At 41.1% G+C, this 20,956-nt stretch overlaps 1 non-coding gene across 1 annotated transcript; it reads left to right on the top strand.

Annotated features, from left to right (window-relative positions):
- Positions 1–2,121: 2,121 nt before the first annotated feature.
- Positions 2,122–2,196, top strand: Trnat-ugu. Its single transcript has one exon. It is a non-coding gene; the product is annotated as a tRNA-Thr (tRNA).
- Positions 2,197–20,956: the final 18,760 nt, after the last annotated feature.

The raw sequence follows: 20,956 nt of genomic DNA, 5'->3' as shown, positions 1-20,956 counted from the left end.
TCCAGTGACGATGACAAGTCATCGGTGGAAACTGAAAAAGGAGTGCTGAACACCGTAAGTTCCATTTCCAAACTAGTGAGGTCTCGGAATCGTGTTTCAAACGACGTGATGAGCTGCTTTAAGTTTGCTTGGTAATCGCCGAAAGTAGTGCCTTCAGGTAGTTTTAAAGAAGCAAGATGATTGAAGAACGTTAGATGTCCATTACTCATCTGTCTCTCAAACAAAGGTAACTTTTCCATGAACACTTTGATCTGGTCGTGCATGTCAACGATTAGCTGCCCTTTGCCCTGCAATGACAGATTTAAATTATTCAGATGCATAGTTATGTCAGCTAGGAACGCCAGGTCTGATATCCATTTTATATCTTTCAGATAACGCATTTCTTCCCCTTTCATTTCGAGAAAATGGGTATTTCCTCACTAATGGCAAAGAAAACATCAAGAACTTTTGCCCGACTCAGCCAACGAACTGTACTGTGGTAAGATATATCCCCATACTCCGCTTTCACATCTTTCAGGAATCCTTTGACGACGCACAAAATTGACACAGTTCACGACATCTTTCATTACGTCACCTAGCTCTACTGTTTCAGCACACAGTGCCTCTTGGTGCATTACAGAACACGACCTATATTGCACGTTTTGATACCCTCCGTATTACGAATCCGTTTTAAACATACGTCTACTGGTATGTCGTTCTTAAGCCTGGCTACCAGTTCTCTGCGAGCAACGGCTTCTACCTGACTGTGTTTAATTCTGTATATTGTACCTCTTCGCGGAATTAAATACTTTATGACATACAAAACACTGCGGTCGGCCATCCCTCTCAATGAATAGAAAGGTATCCTCCAATAGAGGTACAGAGCTGACGCGGCTAGTCGTAGCTGTCATTGAGCACGGATTATTGCGGCTGCATGCGGCCAGGGGGCAGTGAGTTCGCTCTCCCCCTCCACGCGGGCTCCGAGCTGCCGCAGCGAGCGCTCCGGAGCGCTCCGGCTCCCTGGAGCTCGGTTGGAACAGCCTGGATTACAGGAATCCCCCCGTGGACCACTCATACTGTCAGGCCGTGGTCTTCGGCGGCTAGGCGGGGACGTAGCCGAGCTCTGTCTCGCGTACTGCCTTTCCGCAAAATCTTATAACTACAAAATCGAGGAATTCTCGCGTGCCGGTGCGTTTCCACACGGATTTCCTACGCCGTGATTTAGAGTATTACTCCAACAAAACCTGAAGTGTCACGTTAAACGCACTCATGTGAGGTGCAAGGCCGTCGCCACCTTACAACGCTTGTCACCCGTTGTGTTCCAAACGATGGATTAGATGTACGCCATTTGTAGCTTTATAAAGTGTGTTTAAGCCGTGCCAGAAGGAAAAGTGCGCTCTTTAAATGCTTAAACTTGATAACAGGACGAATCTTTTCGAATACTTAACGCCTAATTTCGGTGAGAAAAGTCCAAGGCCAAGCTCTGTCGATGGTTGGGGCTGCATACGTGGCGTTGCAGAGTCGGCCGTAACAGACAGGACGGCAGTGTCCGTGTTGTGACGTCACGGCTGTGCACCACGGAACGAGGCCTGCCGCGGTGTCTGCCGAATACACGTGAGTCTCCCCAGGCGGCAGTCCGGCTCCGCACACGCGTCCCCAGGGCGGTGAGTCGCCGGCACAGCTGCAGATCCCCGAGTGCTTGCCGGCCGTCACAGGCACACGTCAGACAAGGGTGAGCCGTTACATTCACTAAGATGCTGTCTGTTCTTTCGGACATGTCCGAAAGAACAGATACCATCGGTGAATGAAATTACAAGGAAATGAACACCCTTAGCTGTTTACAGGCGTTGACATACGTCAACGGGGACAGATGAAAATGTGTGGCCCGACCGGGACTCGAACCCGGGATCTCCTGCTTACATGGCAGACGCTCTATCCATCTGAGTCACCGAGGACACAGAGGATAGCGCGACTGCAGGGATTTATCTCTGGCACGCCTCCGGCGAAACCCACATTCTCAACGTATTGTCCCGCACTACGTTCGCAGTGCCCCCGCCCATTATACTCATTACTCGCGGCGCGTTGCCGATTCCCGTAAGAGGCGTGCCAGAGGTAAATCCCTGCAGTCGCCGTATCCTCTGCGCCCTCGGTGGCTCAGATGGATAGAGCGTCTGCCATGTAAGCAGGAGATCCCGGGTTCGAGTCCCGGTCGGGCCACACATTTTCATCTGTCCCCGTTGACGTATGTCAACGCCTGTAAACAGCTAAGGGCGTTCATTTCCTTGTAAGAGTCGTTACACTTTAACCAGTGACGGAGCACCGAAGAATGTTTGAACATTCCCTGTAAAAAGGGAGAATTTTAGGCCTAATGACTGCAAAAGCTACGCACCAGATCTATTTCAAAATCCTTCTATGGGTTCAAAGTAGGGATGTATGTCGGCCGTAAGATCTAGAACTCTACGAATGGAGAAGATTCTGAGACGACCGAATGTTAATCTCTAACTCACTATACGAGTTTCCTCTACAAATAAGGTTTCCGATATATCACCCTTGATATCGTGTCTGTATCTGTACTGCATTAAACACAAGTCATAAACTCTTATTCTGTGTATGAACCGTAAATTACGGATGTTATTTGTTATAGCATTGTAAAACATATCGTACGTATTGCTGAGGAAAGCGCCAGAAAACTATATGCTTCCTCCCAAACCGATATTTGGCATTCTCGTCCTGTGGAAATGTTCAGCTAAATGAGTCACGGTCCACCATGTACAAGAGTCCATCGAATGAGTGAAAGTCGGTCGTTTGTCAAAATACAGATTAGTGAGTACAGTGTTTGAAACGATTGCTGTCGTTCCACGTGCCCGAACGTAAGAAGGTCAGTCACCCATTGCCACTGGGAGTTTTGGGGAAATTAAGTCAACTGAATTACTACAGGTGTAACATTAATACAGCAAGGAGATCAGTTGTTGAAATCTGCTGGCAATAATTGCCATTTATTGCCGTTTGAACTCGATTATAAGCAAAAATTTAGTACATAACAAAATGAACTTCCAACACAAACCGAAATCATTATATTTGCTTCACAGCTGTTTCTGCTTAATAGAATTTTTTTAAATGTGTACTGTCTGTCTGTGTGTGTGTGTGTGTGTGTGCGTGTGTGTGTGTGTGTGTGTGTGTGTCTGTGTGTGTGAGAGAGAGAGATTTCGGAGTTTTTATCGTCCTGGAGCGAGCTGCAGCTGCAGGCGGCCGTATGAAGAGGCTACGCTCTGCCCAGAGGCGGCCAGGCAGCACGTGGAGCGAAGGTCAGCTGTGGTCAGCCCAGGGTCAGAGGTCACGCGTGGTCAGCCCAGCTGCAGCCGCCACAAACATCTGTCCCCACACCTCGCAAAGGGTCAACTACAAGTTTTCAGCTACTGGTCTGTGCTGTACATCGCTTGTCAAATTTCTCTTTCCATACGTCACCACATATGCGAGTGTGTCAGTAGGAAGCTTATCGACGAAAGTTGCACAAAGTTTCATCGTAGTCTTCTGTCAAGTGACAACATTCTTTCTACGCGTCATGTTAATGACATAAATCAGATAACTCGTTATGAAACTAAATGGGCTAACATCGATATCTGCTTTTAGTACAGTAACTCGTTTAAAATCGAGAAATGCGTCGTATGCTTTGAGAAAGTTGTCTGGGGGGGGGGGGGGGGGGTTCATGTTCCATATCTCCTGCGGACCATTTTTCAGGTACATGTTCTGAAGTTTAACGTGATCGAATGATGATGAGTCAAGTAACAGATTTTTTTTTTTTTCGATTTGCCTGAAATGTGACAAAAACGAAATAAGGCATGCCGAATTCTAACGAGTTATAGTAATTTGTGATATCAAGTTCAAAATTTTTCTTGCCAGATAAGGCAGCAACTTCTACAGTTTGAAGCTCACAAAAGCAGATAGGAATTTTCAGGTTTTTCAGAATATTTTCTCGCTGTCCTAGCTCGTAATGTGGCTCGTATTTTTAACAATAGGAAGACGAATTTCCATGGATTCTATGACGATCTTTCCTTCTTTTGGAAGAGTGGCTTTCATTTAAATTTCAGTGCCATTATAGTCAATCCATTGAAGAATTGCGTCTTCAGAAGTTGAACTGTGCGTAAAAATTACAGTTCAATCTCCTTCCCACATAACTTTTTTGTAATCCTTAAAAAATCCGCCAAGCATTGACAACGGATAAACTACTTCATTTCTCTTCCTCTTCATTTTTCCACTGTAAGAATATCCACCTCTAACCTTATTTTGTCAGTAACAGATGAAGTCATCTGCAGTAAAGCTGATGAGGAAATAAGAGGATGTCCAATTGTAGATAAAATATTATTCCCCTTCCTTATCGTTGTGAAGTCAAACAGTTTTGCTACGTAATTATCGATAAACCGCTTGTTTGATTTTCCGTCGTACGTTGGACAATCCGTTGCATCAGTTGCAATAATACTGAAATTCATACAAAGTTGTGCATGATTCGGATGAAGCCATCCATCGCCAATATTTATTTCAGTTTCTGTATCCTTATTTGGAGCATTTAAATTATTTTCAGTCTTCTCTTTCACAGGGAATACTTTACTTTTACTTTACTTTTCCGTGTCCAGATCAAATTTTATATTTCCAACAGTTAGCCACCGCTACGGCTTTGTCGTTGGCTTGTAGCAGGTCACTAAAACTGCAGGGCTCCGGCAGTAGTCGGCACATGAGCAGACGTGCCCCGTCTCGCACCTCTCCGCATCCGCAGAGAACGTCGTCATCGTTAGGCAGCAGTCCCCACTTGCACAGATTAGTTTTGCATCTGGGTACACCAGCCCTCAGCCTGTTTAGTGTTCTCCACACTGTTTGTTTCCAGGTGCCATTTGCTCTTTTGGTATTATCTGCAGTGCGGTTTGTTCATTCTCCCATCTACGGACTCTATTATCTTCCTGTGAACCGTCAAGGATCTCGGTTCTTGCAACAAAGCTATTTCCAGACTTAAGCCTCCGAGCTTGAGTGACGTGCCCATTCAGTGGGTGTCGAGAATCTGTTTCTTTCTTTGTTCTCTCGGCGTCTGCTGCCACCTGCCTTCTGATCTTGGGTGGGGCAATTCCAGCAAGTAGGTACAAATTACCAGTCGCTGTGGGTCTGAGACAGCCTGTAACAATTCGCACTGTCTCATTTACACTTACATAAACCTGTTTAGCATGTGCAGATGCTTCTCACACTGGCGCTGCACAGTCTGCTGCAGAAACACACAGAGCAAGTGCTCATGTTCTCAGTACTGATGGATGAGCTCCCCATTCGTAGTTTGTCAGGCTGCGGATGATGTTGTTCCTGGAGCAGACTTTAGCCTCGGTGTTTTGGCAATGCTGCTTGAAGGAAAGCGTTCTGTCAAGTACAACCCCGAGGTATTTAGGTGTTGGACAGTGCTTTACCTTCTTACCTTGCCATGTAACGTCGAGCTCAACTCCAGCATCTCTATTGCGCAGGTGGAAAGCACACACATACTTGGGTTTTGTCAGGGTTTGGCTTGAGGTGGTTTGCGTCATAGTATTGAGCCAGTTCTTCAAGCGCTCTAGAGAGATTTCCAGATGTTGCATCAAAATTGGACCCCTGGACCACCACAGCTGTGTCATCAGCATATACGAAGAGTCTTGCATCTTGAGGTATAGGTTGGTCATTAGTGTACACATTATAAAGGATGGGAGAAAGTACACTTCCTTGTGGTAAGCCATTCTTCTGCAGTCGCCATCTACTGCTCTTACCATTTAGGGAGACATAAAATCTTCGATTCTCCAGAAGACTACCAATAACCATCGTCAACCTACAGTCCCCTGTGAGGTGATATAATTTGCGCAATAGCTTTCTGTGGTTTACCGTGTCGTATGCAGCAGTAAGATCTATGAAAGCTGCTCCAGTTATTAATTTTTTTTCAAACCCATCTTCTATATGTTGCGTCAGATTAAGTATTTGCCCACAACAAGATCTTCCCGGTCTGAAACCGGCTTGTTCCTTTATGAGCCTTCAGCTTCTGCCACCCGGTTGAGAATCATCCGCTCCAGTATCTTATAGAGATGGCATAGTAGTGACACTGGTCTGTAACTTTTGGGGTCCTTTATCTCCTTGCCAGGTTTCAGTAAAGCCACCACTTTCGCCTGCCGCCATAATTTTGGAATATTCAGCTCTTTATTACAGGTGTTCATCATTTGTAGTAACCAGTTTCGAGCTTTGGGCCCAAACTGTTTTATCTGCTGCGTTCTAAGGTCATCAGTTCCAGCTGCCTTATTCAGTTTCATACTCTGAATGGCGTCTTCCAGTTCGGTTGCTGTGAATGAAGCATTGAGGAGTCCGTAATCTTTTTGTTCTTGGGGTATAACTCTTTCCCTTTCTCTTTTCCCTTTGGTTTTCCCATTCTTCAGAAGTTGGCTAGCAATCTGATTTGCTGTTACCCCGTTGTTCTTCTGCTGGTGGTCAGTTGGGTTACTTTTCAGTAATTTCCATGCACGTCTGCTGTTTTGTTTCATGTCAAGATTCTCGACTAGTTTGCACCACCGTGATCTCTTATGCTCAGCCATAGCCTGCATTAGTTCCTCCCCAGCCTCCATCGCATCTTCGCTGAACGGGTCCTGAGTGAACAGGTTTTGGTACCTGTCAAGTAAGACCTTGCTGCTGCCGGTCAGACCCTGGATGTACTGGGTACGGCAACCCCTTGGGATGTTTTTTCCGTGAGATCCCTTTCACAACATCGATAAATCTACCATACTCATCTGGTCGAGGAGGGATTTTCTCAATCTCTTCGTCCAATTGCTCTTTAAATTTCTGCCAGTCTGCCTTTTTTAAATTAAACCGTCTTCGGAAAGGCACCTCCTCTGGTTTAACCATGGCATTCGCAACACAAACGACGGGTCTGTGTTGTGTACTTGGGATAGGTTCTTCAACAAGCTTCATACACTGTGCTGCCAACTTCCTACTCACAAAGATGTTGTCAGGATTATATCCCCTTCTCCATCTTCTGCTGTTGAACGATGCTGGCTGTTTTGGGTCATGAATGAGTTGTAGGTCGTTAGTGTCAGCCCAGGACTCAAGATGTACACCATTCTCATCAGTCTCATTATATCCCCATGCTTCACCATGGCAGTTGAAATCACCCATGACAAAATTAATATGGTCATTTGTAAAATTGATTGGTTCATGGAAAACAAAGTCCACATCTGGTGGTTTGTACACAGACGTCACAGAGAACTTCTGGGCGCGAATGGTAAGCACTTCAATGTTGTTTACTTCTGTCATTGCGGCTGATGTTACGTTGAACCCGGGTCTGATGAAAATCGCACTCCCATACTTGTCGTGAGGTCTTTCAATGGCCAAATCCATTCCTGCTATTTTAGGTCTGTGGCTGGTGGCTCCCCGGTGTGTTTCCTGCACCAACAATACATCGCATTTATGCTTATGGCACATGTCTGCTAATAAAACGCTCTTATGACTAGAGAATCCCTCAATATTTATCGAGATCGTCACAAGGGGTGGTCTTGATAAAGGCCGTTGCATCTTGATGTTAATTTGGTTTTGGACTTTAACTTGACCTGGTGTTAGAAGGATTAGCCGGTGAAATCTTCAACGTTTCCAGGGTACGCCCGATTGTACCTGCCTTCAGTCTTTAGGCTCACAATCTTCTAGGAGGCTCCTTCTTTGTACCCCTTTCACAGGGAATGAGTAGAACTGATAACTCTCAATTTTATTCATGACGCAGTCAAACACTGCTCTAGCTGTCGCTGATTTATTCAGGAAAAAATTTAAGACATTTCAAAAGAACTGTCACAGTTGCTCCATGAAAGTCAATTAAATTATCATTTTCGTCAGTTATAGTAATTTGTATATTCTGAATTGGTTCAAAAATTGGAACACGAACAGCAATATGTGGTTCGTGAATTATTGGCCCACCAAATTCTGCATTAGGCTTGAATGAGGCGATAATATTAGTTTGTCTGTGACAACGATCAGCATGCTTTACAAACATCCCATCAGCAAGCTTGGAATTTATATTGATCAGTGCAAACGGAATAATTTTGGGGGCGTCCTTAGCCACAGCCTTTTCATTAACCTCAACAATCTGGTTACTGAAACCAAGCATACTTCCAGCTCTATCTTTTATATCCATATACAATTTTACATCACTCTCAATAGTAACTCTGCTTAGAATTTCATCTGCTTTAATGTGAATATTAGACTTTTTCGAATGAATAAATTTTTCCAAGTTTTTCAAACTATACTTACCAGTTGGAATTTCTATCGTTTCTCCGTAGCAGTAAAGTTTATTATTTCTCGGTGTAATACTCGGAGTTAGAAAATTTGAATAAAAACCAACCAGTGCAACATTACTAAAGCTGTCTCGCATGGGTACAGTCAATCTTTTTTTGAGGACAGATGACTTACCACTCAGTTGAAATAACTGAACCATTTTAATAGCTTTTTTTAAAAAATAAATGAGCAAAACTGACTGAGAGCCAAAAATAAGACTTCCAGAGAAGAAGTCGAAAAACAAACATGGTAAGCTTTTACCAAATTCTGCTCGATGTGCAATAGTTGGGCCGAGCGGATGTGGAAAGACTACATTAATGGTCGACAATTATATTCTAGCTCCTAGTTGTTTGAACTGGAATAAAATTAATCATCCATATGTTTACTCTAAAAGTTTAGATCAGTCAAAATACTCAGAATTTATAAAAATGTGCAAAAAAATTGAAGACAAGCGACAGCAGTCCGAAAAGATAGCTACCTTCGTCGAGAATAACGACGACATTGTCCCATTGGATCAGAGTCAAGACAATTGAGTTGCTGCTTTGGACGACTTCATTCTTGAGAACCAAGATATCGTTATAGAATATTTTACGAGAGGCAGACACGAACGAACAGAATGGTTTTACTTAGCTCAAACGTACTGAAAAATACCTAAACAGTTAGGCAGAGACAACCTCATTTTTTAAAAATATTTTCAGACAGAATGACACAAATCTAAATCACACCTATCGCGAGTTCGTTGGTGGTGATCTCAAGTTTGATGAGTTTAAAGAAATGTGCAGCACATGTTGGAATGATGACACGGATTTTTTACGATAGACATGACTAGGAAACGGAACGATGGCAAATTCAGAAAAAAATGCAACATTTTATTAAATTTTAATGTATTAAATGAAAGATAAAATTGCATATCTATTAGACCACAGTCACGACGTTTTAGCAGAACATGTAAGCGAATTTAAAGAAGCTCTTGATTATTTGAAAAAATATGAAAAATTAGCTAATGTTGGCGAACATTACAGCAATTGTGTGTGGTCTGATAATGATGCTACATGTGGTCCAGACACATGTGGTTGTTATCATTTTGATAAATGCATGTTTAGAATACGTCAGCTAATTAAATTTTATTATGAACGTAAACGTTCCTCTGGAACACGTACAACACAAACGTTAGAAATGTTGAATTAATGTTTTTCGTCCTTAATAACTGTCCGCACAATACGTTGTTAAAAAAAGCCAAACGAAATGGAAAGAAAGCTGAAGAACTGAAAGAGCACTTCAAGCTTTGGAAAAAAAACAGCCTAGAACAGAGTACGAAAAATATAAAAGAGAGGACCAACCGGTTATGGACGCAATCGAACAAGTAAAACATGGAATCGAGGGTTTGGGTGATAATGTTTTGAAAGCGGTTGAGGGAAACACAGAGGTTGAAGACCAGATGATTCCTTGTCGTCACCACCCAGACGACTTTGGAGATGTATGCCCAGTTAGACAACTACATGATTGGCCTGACGACGCTCCTGGCAACTATGACTACACATCAAGTGAATCAGAAATTGAAGGCGTGTTGAAAAACTACGAAGAAGAGAAAGGAGAGGAATATGTTAAAAATTAAGAGAGAAGCGAAAGACGAAGTCTGATGACATTTAAAAAAATAAACGTTAGTGAAAGAATGTTAAAGTTTATTAACCACGGTGAAGATCCAACTTTCGGACTAAAACTTGTTGGTGCATTTAAATTTGTTGGGCGTAATGCTGTTGATTTCGATGGCGATAAATTAAAAATTGGTGGAAGAGAATATGAGGGCAGAGATGGACTAAGGAATCTCTTAACTAAAAAACAAATTACTATGGATGATTTGAATGATAAATTCGATGGTGAAGATTTATCAAAATATTTAGATATGTTGTACCGTTCAGGAGCATTATACTCTGAAACTAACCCAAATAAAATAAAATCAAATAGAGGTAAAAAACAAGAAACTGATAAAGAAATTGTTAGTGTCTATTTCCCAAAAGTTCATCAAGTACCATCAAATTCAGAAACAAGTTCGGCTGAAAGTAGTTTCGCTGACGCTGAGAAGATGGAGTAAAGGGTTAATTAAGAAATATACAGAAAAACCGGTCGAGTATGTCTGGATGAATGATGTTCGGCAATTAACAGACAGACTAGCAGTTATTCATGGTAAAAAAGTAGCGGAGAATAAAAATTTTCACAGTGAAATAATTGGCATAACGAAGATGCTGAGGAACAAATTTAGCGACTTCACCATCAACAATCCTAAGGAGATTCCATTCTTGGTCACATTTTCGAACAATCTTCTACACACGTTCTGGAGAAGCGAAAAACATGGGAAGGGCCTAGTAAACACTGTGGTCAACAAATTACCGTTCGAAATGCGTCTTCCAGGCTACTCGTACTGTGGCCCAGGAACTAAACTGGAGGAGCGACTGGCGCGTGGTGATCCGAGAATTATCCAGTAGATGAGGATATTGCCTACAGAGATGATAAGGATTTAGAAAAATGGCTTGAAGCTGATAAAGAAGTACAGCTAGCAGCGAAAGAAAGAATGCATGCAAGTGATGCTTCAGCGGGCGAATAAATGCCTGCAGCTGCAGTTAGGGGATGAATGTATGGAAAGAGAAAACCAGGAACGGGACGCAGTCCGGAGGCTGCCTCACTGCGTCTGCTTCGGCCGGCGCTGGCTTAGGCGTGGATGACAATGGTTGAGGACTTCAATCTTTGTAAATTTTTTAATCTATGTCAATGAATAGCTTTTCGACCGATTATTCTTCACTACCTAGTGGCAAAACCAAGCCAAAATCAATAAAATTTAAACTGAATAATGATCAATTAAATGCGATAGAACCATTTTTAACCGATGCACAAAAGAGAAAGAAAGAGAAAGCGGCAGCTACAGTTGGTCGTAATTTACTCATTACCCTAGGTATTCCTGTTGTGAAAGAGATCGTTGAGTATCTGACAGAAAAGAAGGAAAAGGTAACACAACACGACGGTGGATTCCTTCCTCTACTTTTGGCTGCATTACCATATCTAGCAACTGTTGGCTCACTTACTGGCGGGTCTGCAGCAATCGCAAATGCAGTCATAAACAAGAAGAATGCTTCCAGAATGAGATTTTCACTCTGCAGCGGAGTGTGCGCTGATATGAAACGTCCTGGCAGATTAAAACTGTGTGCCGGACCGAGACTCGAACTCGGGACCTTTGCCTTTCGCGGGCAAGTGCTCTACCGACTGAGCTACCCAAGCACGACTCACGCCCCGTCCTCGCAGCTTTACTTCTGCCAGTACCTCGTCTCCTACCTTCCAAACTTTACAGAAGGTCTCCTGCGAGGTCGTGAGTCGTGCTTGGGTAGCTCTGTTGGTAGAGCACTTGCCCGCGAAAGGCAAGGGTCCCGAGTTCGAGCCTCGGTCCAGCACACAGTTTTAATCTGCCAGGAAGTTTCGAGAAGAAAGCTGATAAAGAGCTAGAAGAACAGAAAAGACACAACTTGGAAATGGGGAAGAAAGCCAGAAAGGCGAAAAAAAAATTCGAAAAATAATTAGAAAGTATGCCGAGCCTCTGCCTAACTGTGACATAGAAGAATTAGTTAAACAGCTGAAAATCAAAAACTTTCGCGGCGTTTTTATGATCGATGGATCACCAGGGCGCAGTCCAGCGTATCTGGAATAGTTAATTTGGATACATCTGATCTTGCTGGCACTCACTGGATTTGCTACTGTAAGAATAATGGTAAAAAATATGTTTCTGATTCATTTGGGGGAAACATCCCCGAAGAATTGGTTAAATATCTCGGTTCAAAGGAGCTTTGTTATAATGAACAACGAATTCAAAATTTCGATGAGGTAATATGTGACCGTTTGTGTCTGTTTGTTTTGAAACTATTGTGTGATAATTACAACTTTAATGAAATTCTGAGTTTAATAAATGGACATTTTTGGAAATAAACTGCTGCCTCAGGGTGAAGATCGTCCAACGCTTTCAGGGGCAGCTGAAATTGATCTAAAAAAAAAAAAAAAAAAAAAAAAAAAAAAAAAAAAAAAAAAAAAAAGGAACTTGAGTCAGCTAAAGCATGCTTCAGTCAGCGACTACGCACCATGTTTAGTGTAGCTAAAGGATATGTTGATTTTAAAGGCAGAAGACTCGTAGACATAAAAGACCCGGTAAATGGTCACGATTCTGTTACGAAACAGTTCTTAGAGAAAGAATGTGTTACAATACCTGAATACTCAAGCATTCTAACACAGTTCAATAACTATGCCACTGCTGCACAGCTTAATGAAAAAAGTAATCAGATTCATCAAGATAACTACAATGCTATAAAGCATTTCTTCACAAAAAATGAAGTAGGAGAAGCTTTTGAAGATTATTTTTCAAAGGCAGATTTAACGCCATATCCAAGTAAAATAAGTGATCTTCAGAAAAGAATGTATGACAAACATAAACTGAAATTTGACTTTAATACTGGTACGGAAATATTGAAATACACATTTGGGTATGATGTAAAAATCAAGAGAAATATTTTATTTGGAGTCAATGTAAATCGTGACCTGTCACCCACTGATTTTAAAATAGAGATAAAAAGATTGGACGTTGATGGACTACGAATTTTATATCCAACACAGTTCGATAATACATCACTTGAAATGAAACAGAAAGATAAAATACTTATATCTCTAAATGAATCTGTTACGAGTTTCAGGTGAATTAATCATGTTTGGTGAATTAAATGATGATGACAGCGGCAGGAGACTATTTTATTTTTTAATCTGTTTAAACGGACGATCAAGCTTCGCACTCAGCTCTTCAGAGCGATCACATTTGTTGTTTGAGGCGCAAAAAATTTACTGAAACCCATAATCCCCACAGAGTAACAACTAAAAACGGCAGACAGAGGATTAAAGGTCTTTGTACAGTGTGTAAAACTACAAAGAGTAGGTTCGTTAAAAGAACTTTGTAGGCGAACGTGGCGGCGACGGTCTTCAGACAGCAGACGGTGAAGGGGGGAACAAATCGGTTTTTGAGAAGGGCTACACTGCCAACTGGTCAACAGAAATTTTAGAAATTGCGTCTGTTGTCCATTCCACCCCAATCACATATAAAATGAAGGCTTTAGATGGTGAAGAAGTGAGACGAAATTTTCATGAGTACGAACTGCATAAGACGAAATATCCAGATGTGTATCTCGTTGACAGAGGAGGTAATGTTTACGTTAAGTGGTTGGGTTTCGACCATTCGCACAACAGCTGGGTGAATAAAGTGACAGTCGGTGATTGGCGGCTCTCGCCAGCCTCTGGCTGCGCCAGTCTCAGACTGCGTCAGCGGACGGAAACCATTAGAAAACTTAAAGAGTAACGAAACGTCACCCTTAAGAGGTAAGTCAGCTAGAGCTGCCTTAGGCTGCGCCATCGGACGGAAAAAGATGAATTTCCGTTTACACTCAGGCAGTCCTGAAATGGCGCTACCAGTTCAGCGGCCGCTGACGCAGTGCCGAGCCTGCTTTAGCTGGCGCTGCCTCCGCTGCCGCCATGTTTTGTCCTGCGGACAGGCCGGTTAATAAGTGACCGTAATTTTCATTTCCTTATCTGCAATCGGCTCATTACTGCTTTTCCATTGTTTTAGTTCTTTGAAGCAATTCCGAATCTCTGTGTTGTTAATGTGATGTTCAACTTTTACTCGATCCAACAATTCTGATCTAGTTAAACGTAGGACTTCTACAGTTGACGCCAAAGAGCTTGATTTATTTTCTCCTTCAATTCTTCTTCATCAAATAATTCCACTTCTTCGGAGTTTATCGGGTCTGAAGAGTACACTGTCTCTAACTGATCTTTAGTTAGATCATTAGTGCAGTCGAAAGACTCGTTTATGTTTTTAATCGCTAGTTTAACAATCTCGAGCACTATTGTGTAATGTAAAACAAAGATTCCCTTGTTCTGTTTATCTCTGAAGTCGCCCAATAACGCATGAATCATGTTTTCTGTTTTATGGACGTGGTATACTTTATCGTAGAAGCAGATATAAAATGGAAGATAATCCTCGTTGTGTGAAGAATTAAAACTCGAATCTGGAATAGACAAATTCGCTGTTATTCCCACTTTAAAGTTGTTAATTAAAGCGTACCTTATTGAACTATCTATGTAGATGCAAGCATTTTCTGTTTTCTGTTAGACTTTGTCTATGAAGACCTTCATGTTCATGTTGTATTGTTCAAATCTTTTGTCATCTTCTTCTTGTAATTCTTCTTTCTCTTTTGACTCGATCGAGAGTCTGTTTTGAAAGTCGATGGCAAGTTGGCCTGCTCGAATGCGTTCATACTCTCTTGTATAGTTAAGGTAATCAACCAAAAGTCTTCGATTGTGATACAGTAATCTTTCATTCCGTCAGCGACTTTTGTACGTGGAGTCACGATGAGTTTCTTCAAGTTCCGCGCATGTAGAGAAATCCACGTCTGTTTGCTTAAATTGTTCGGTGTAATTTGTTTGGCTTCGTTCTGGATGTATTCATTCCGAAAAGCGAGAGGATCATCGTGTTTGATTTCAGTGTACGCCAGATTGTAATTATTCAACGATTTGATCAAATTCTTTTTAATAGTTTTAATATCTCCAGAGGATACGTTCAGATCCTATGCAATCCCATGGTGCGTGAAGCACGAAATGTCGTTTGTGAGTAAAGCATCATCTTGATTGAACAAAGGAACCCAAATGTCGGTGAACCATGTTCCTAAATTTAATTGATACTTCTTCTCTTGAATGAATTCGAAAATGTTTAGGATAGACGATTCTGCACTTGCAACAACTGCGTTAGAAGCTGCCATTTAAGAGAATATTTTTTTATAGATTTGTAAAAAATTAGTAAAATTTTCAACTTCTTTATTATGCATGAAGAGGTACACACTGATAAATTTGGTGTGGTAGCGCCATTTCACCGCTGTCGAAACTGTCGTAAGGCTGTAGGCGATTTTAAATTGTGTCAAAATTCCACGCGTGGAAATTTTCCACGGCTGGATTTCCATACAAAAATGCTAGAATGTCGTTCGTGGTGAGAACATTCTTCTCTTCAAACAGAGACACCCGGCGCCAGCTGAAGCAGGCTTTGACTGCGTCATATGTCATTAAACCATGTTCCCAAGTCCAAACCACACTTCTCTCGAATGAATTCGAAACTGCAGACGGGAAATCTTTCCAACCTGGACGTAGTCCAAGACTGCTTTAGCTGTCGCTGGTTCATTGATAAAAATAGCCGACTTTTCATTACCTCTTAAGGGTAACGCTTTGCTACCCTTAAGGAGGACTGGTGGTCCCCTGTTAAATTTTCGTGTCCTTCTTTGCAAATCTACTAAAAATTATTTCCATATAACTCAACCGAACAGTTCGAATGAGGAAACTGGCGCTTTCATTCTTCCTATCTGTATGTCATCCTGATGATGATGAAGATATAATCTCTGCATTCATAAATGAATCGGACATCGAATTTCGTCAAGACTTAGCTATATCTGCAGGGAACAAATCTTTGACCCCTGGAATTCCATAACGAATAAAGCGTGAAGCTCTTTTAATTTTGCAGGGTCTGGGAGCGCAGGCTCTGAATAAAGCACAAAATTCTTTTTAATTTTGTAGGGTGTACGAACATACATCCTGAAATTCCATTATGAGTAAAGCGCGAAATGTCTTCTGAATTTTCCAGAGTCCAGGAGCGCGGACTCTGAAATTCCATAGTGAATGAAGCATAAAATGTCGTTCGACCAAAACACCCTTTTCAGCGGTTAAGTAATTAACCTGTGGAAAATAAAGTTTTCTAAATGAGGCCCAGACGCAGTCTGCTATTGCTGTTTGTGAAAATAGCAGCTGAAGCCGCCTTTCTGGGCTGCGCCAGGCTTCGGCCTGCAGCCAGGTGAGAAGAGCAGAGCAGTTGAGTATTTATCTCATTATGGATGCTTGGACAGTCCGGGTGGGCAGGGGCTTAGGGCTGCTTCACCAACAGTCTCGAGAAAACTCGCGAGTTAAGTGAGGAAACATTAAATTTCATGAAGAAACCTAGATGCGGTGTAGAAGATTCATTTGGTAGTTCTAGAACTACTATGTATAAACGGAATAAGAAGAATATAAGGTGGTTCTATAAAGGAGGAACAAAGAAAGTGCTAGAAATAACAGAGAAAGCATTCCATGTATGGGAAAAATATACTGATATTAAAATTCACCTCAGCAATAACAACAGCGATATTTCAATTTCAAATAAAAGACGGCTACATAAAAATAAAATATATGGTCATCGTTGCCCAAAGGATCTGCACGGAAAAGGAAATGTGTTAGGCCATGAATTTTTTCCAAATAAGAAGAATGATCCGATAGAAATACACATGGACGATGATGAGTAATGGTACTCAGAAATTAACAAAAATACACCAAAATATCTGACAAATTTATCTAAAGCCTTAGTTCACGAAATTGGCCACTCGTATCATTCAGGTGTTTATGAATCAATAATGTATCCATACTATAATGGCTCACACTTATAATTATTTCAAGATGATGTTGATGCTGTCCAAAGTTTGTACGGAATAACACAGCCAACGATATCGACTCAGCCACCATCAACACAGCCTTCTATACCAAATGAACGATTTGAGTCATTGTGTCAAATGAAAAAGTTCCATCACTTACTTTTTGTAAACGGGGTTCTATATATTTTTCACAGGAACTGGGTTTCAATAGGTGATAACAAGCCACAATTGGTAACCAGTTGGTTAACATTCTTACCCCAAAATATCCAAAAAATTGACATAATATATCAATGACCAAGTAGCGAAGTTGTGTTATTTGTTGGCAACACGACATATATGATGAATGTATACACATTACAATTAATTCCAGGGTATCCAAAATCAATATCTAGTACAGGATTACGAACAAACTTTTTATTAAATGGTGTAGTCAACACTAATTCAGGAAGAAAGTTTTTATTTTTTTAATGAACTTTTCTACGCGGAATTAGATGAGTGTAGTTTTACATATAAATCGCCAGAAGTTATAGATAGAGAATTTCCTAGATTGCCGACTAAAATGACTTCTGCATTTAGGTACATTAATGGGTTGTATTTTTTCATGGATGATACTTTTACGAATATAATGAATTCACAATAAAAGTTGTCAGAGCTGGCGCAAGTCATCTGTTTTTGTTTGGCGTTGAATGCAGGGAATTGGTTCCTAAGGAAATAAATATTCTGAAAGATACAGTGCAGAAATTAGAAAATTTTACTTTCTTCTAATGAATTTTTTCCTACACAGATGGAAGCGCAGACGCACTCTGAATACAGTTCTAAGCCTGGACGCAGTCCTAAGACTGCTGCCGCTGAAGAATGCTCTGACAGTCGCACCAAACTGTGTAAACACTGCAGTACTGAGCAGTCGACTGATAATTATGGTACACAGAAATAGACGAAAGATGGTTATTGACCAATGTGTAGACAGTGTTCAAATAAATTTCATGTAAAAAGTTACAATGGAAACCGAATTCCTTGTGTATGTAGAAAAAAACATTGCTAAATATTACTTTTAAGAGCATTTACGGCGAACTGCGAGTGCAGAACGTTCGAAAGTATTGTTGTGGATGGAAACAGATAAGGCATCTGCTGAAGCTCCTGCAGCGTGTATTGGCTGTCAAGAAATTAAAGATTTAAGTTGTTTCTGCAGAAATCCTTCACATAACGATAAACATGATAGTAGACGTAAAAAAATGTATATTTGAAAATGTGAAAAATAAAAGGCAAAATAAGAATTGAGTCTGCACGTCTATTGTTTCTTATTTCCTTTAAAAGGCAGCCAAATGGAGACGCTGTCTGAAGACCACCCATTAAGAGTTGCTCAACTTTACGATTTTTGGAGAGGAAAATTGGAGAACCTCACAGTCGTTCAACTACGCGATTGCTGTAAGAGGAATAATTTAAGTGGGTATAGTAAATTAAAGAAAGCTGATCTAATTAGCTTTATTATTAGACATCGACGACAGCAGATGCGCCAGCCAGATCAATCTTTGGAAGCGATTACCTTTTTCTAAAATTGGAAGCGATGATGAGATTTTCGAAACTAACGTCTGTACTAATGAAGAAAAATTGTTCGCCTTCTATACGAATTTATTTGAGAAGCCGAGAGACAGGAACACGGTTCGAGACTACGTCGTCGATACGCCGTTTGCGAACAGGCTGCAGCCATAAATTTACAGAACAACATCAACACAATTGAGCCTGGTCATTTCTTGGCCGCAGTAAAGTCGAAAATTATGCGAATTGTCGAGCATAATCTTAGAACACATCGCGGATTGAAAGTTAATTTTAAACTTTTTTGTGAGTACCAGATGGAAACAGACGGAAATGTTATGGAATTTCAGTTCCAGGCAGAAAACTATGGGGTTACAAATGAAGGCGAGCTAGCTTAAAAATTTAGGCTCGCTAGACGAAATGTCTTGTCAAAAATGGATAATTTTCAAGCTCGCGGATCGGGATGGTCACTAAACAGAATTATTGGACTTCAGTTAGGAATTAATAGATGTGTTCCATTGGGAGGATCATCCTACATCGAGTTACCAGATAAAATAAAAAATAAAAAAGCTTGCATCAACGTATAAAATAATGATCACGGGTGTTTTCTGGGGGCTATAAAATTTATGCTGTATCCTGTAAATAAAAATTCAGAAAGGGTAACCAAATATGAAAGTGTTGGACTTGATCTGGATCAGAAGCTTGAGAATGTTCAGTTTCCTGTACTGGTTGGTCATATTCCGGAAATCGCGAGCAGAATCGATGTATCCGTCAAGGTCTATTCGTTTGATGACAACTATCAAGTGTACCCACAGAAAATTACGAAAAGTAAGAGAGAGAAACATGTAAATCTGCTGTATTTGAAGGAAGGAAATAATGCACACTATTCTTACATACAGAATCTATCTCGGCTTGTCTCGAATCAAATCAATAAACATGAAGAAACAAAATTTATTTATGACATGTGCTTGCTTCAATTCAACAGCACGCAGAAGTTGGATGAACACACATCAAATTGTTTAGTTAACAAGCCACTAAAAGTGGAAATGCCGAAGAAAGGGTCATATGTTAGTTTTGAAAATTATCGAAATACACAGAAAGTCCCATTCGTATTTTATGCCGATTTTGGAAGCTTACTGTTGAAGATGGATAGTTGCCAGCCAAATCTAGAAAGTTCGTCTACGGTGAAATATCAAAAACATGAACCATGTGGATTCTGCTGCTACACCAGATATGTAAATGGACACTATAAAGACCCCGTCGTGTACAGAGGGCCGAACTGCCATAAAAAGTTTACAAAATGCATGAAGCAAGAGGTCGAAGAGATTGGAAGAATTTACTCTGAAGCTGAAGAAATGAGTACATTGACTGCTGAAGAACGAAGAAGACACAGTCACGTCCATTAAATATTTGGGCATAACATTGCAGAGCGATATGAAGTGGGACAAGCATGTATTGGCAGTTGTGGGGAAGGCGGATAGTCGTCTTCGGTTCATTGGTAGAATTTTGGGAAGATGTAGTTCATCTGCAAAGGAGACCGCTTATAAAACACTAATACGACCTATTCTTGAGTACTGCTCGAGCGTTTGGGATCCCTATCAGGTCTGATTGAGGGAGGACATAGAAGCAATTCAGAGGCGGGCTGCTAGATGTGTTACTGGTAGGTTTGATCATCACGCGAGTGTTACGGAAATGCTTCAGGAACTCGGGTGGGAGTCTCCAGAGGAAAGGAGGCGTTCTTTTCGTGAATCGCTACTGAGGAAATTTAGAGAACCAGCATTTGAGGCTGACTGCAGTACAATTTTACTGCCGCCCGACTTACATTTCGCGGAAAGACCACAAAGATAAGATAAGAGGGATTAGGGCTCGTACAGAGGCATATAGGCAGTCATTTTTCCCTCGTTCTGTTTGGGAGTGGAACAGGGAGAGAAGATGCTAGTTGTCGTACGAGGTGCCCTCCGCCACGCACGGTATGGTGGATTGCGGAGTATGTATATAGATGTAGATGTAGATGTAGAATCTACAGCTTGTACACCGTGCGCACGCCACTACACGAGAAAAAATAAAAAAGGTCCGTCATCATGATCATTTGACTGGAAAATACTTTGGTCCATTGTGCAACAGTCGCAATCTTCAGCTGACACATCCGAAGTTTGTACCGATTTATTTGGATAATTTGTCCGGGTACAATTCGCATCTGTGAAAGAACTTGGGTATGATAAGAAAAAGATAGATTTAATACCCAACAATGAGGACAGATACATCAGTTTTGGGAAGAGAACAGCTAATTTGAAGATGAGATTTACTGACACATTTAAATTTATGGTTTTGTCACTTCACAAACTTTCATCGAATTTGACTACACAACAGCTGAAAAACATCAGAAAATTCTTCCCAGAAGAACTGAGCGATCAGAAAAGGTGTATAGCCATACGATTATATGGACTCTTGGAAGAAATTTGAAGTGACAAAATTACCACCAAAAGAAGAGCTTTACAACAAATTGAACGACTGTGAAATATGTGATGAAGATTAAAAACATGCAAAAATGGTCTGGGAAAAATTTGGCATGAAAAATCTTGGCGAATATCATCATGATCTGTATGTGAAAACTGATG

This window comes from Schistocerca piceifrons, chromosome 11 (assembly GCF_021461385.2).
Source record: "Schistocerca piceifrons isolate TAMUIC-IGC-003096 chromosome 11, iqSchPice1.1, whole genome shotgun sequence".
In the NCBI taxonomy this organism is placed as follows: Eukaryota; Metazoa; Arthropoda; class Insecta; order Orthoptera; family Acrididae; genus Schistocerca; species Schistocerca piceifrons.
The sequence above is the reverse complement of the archived record's forward strand: the minus strand, read 5'-3'. Positions and strand labels throughout refer to the sequence as shown.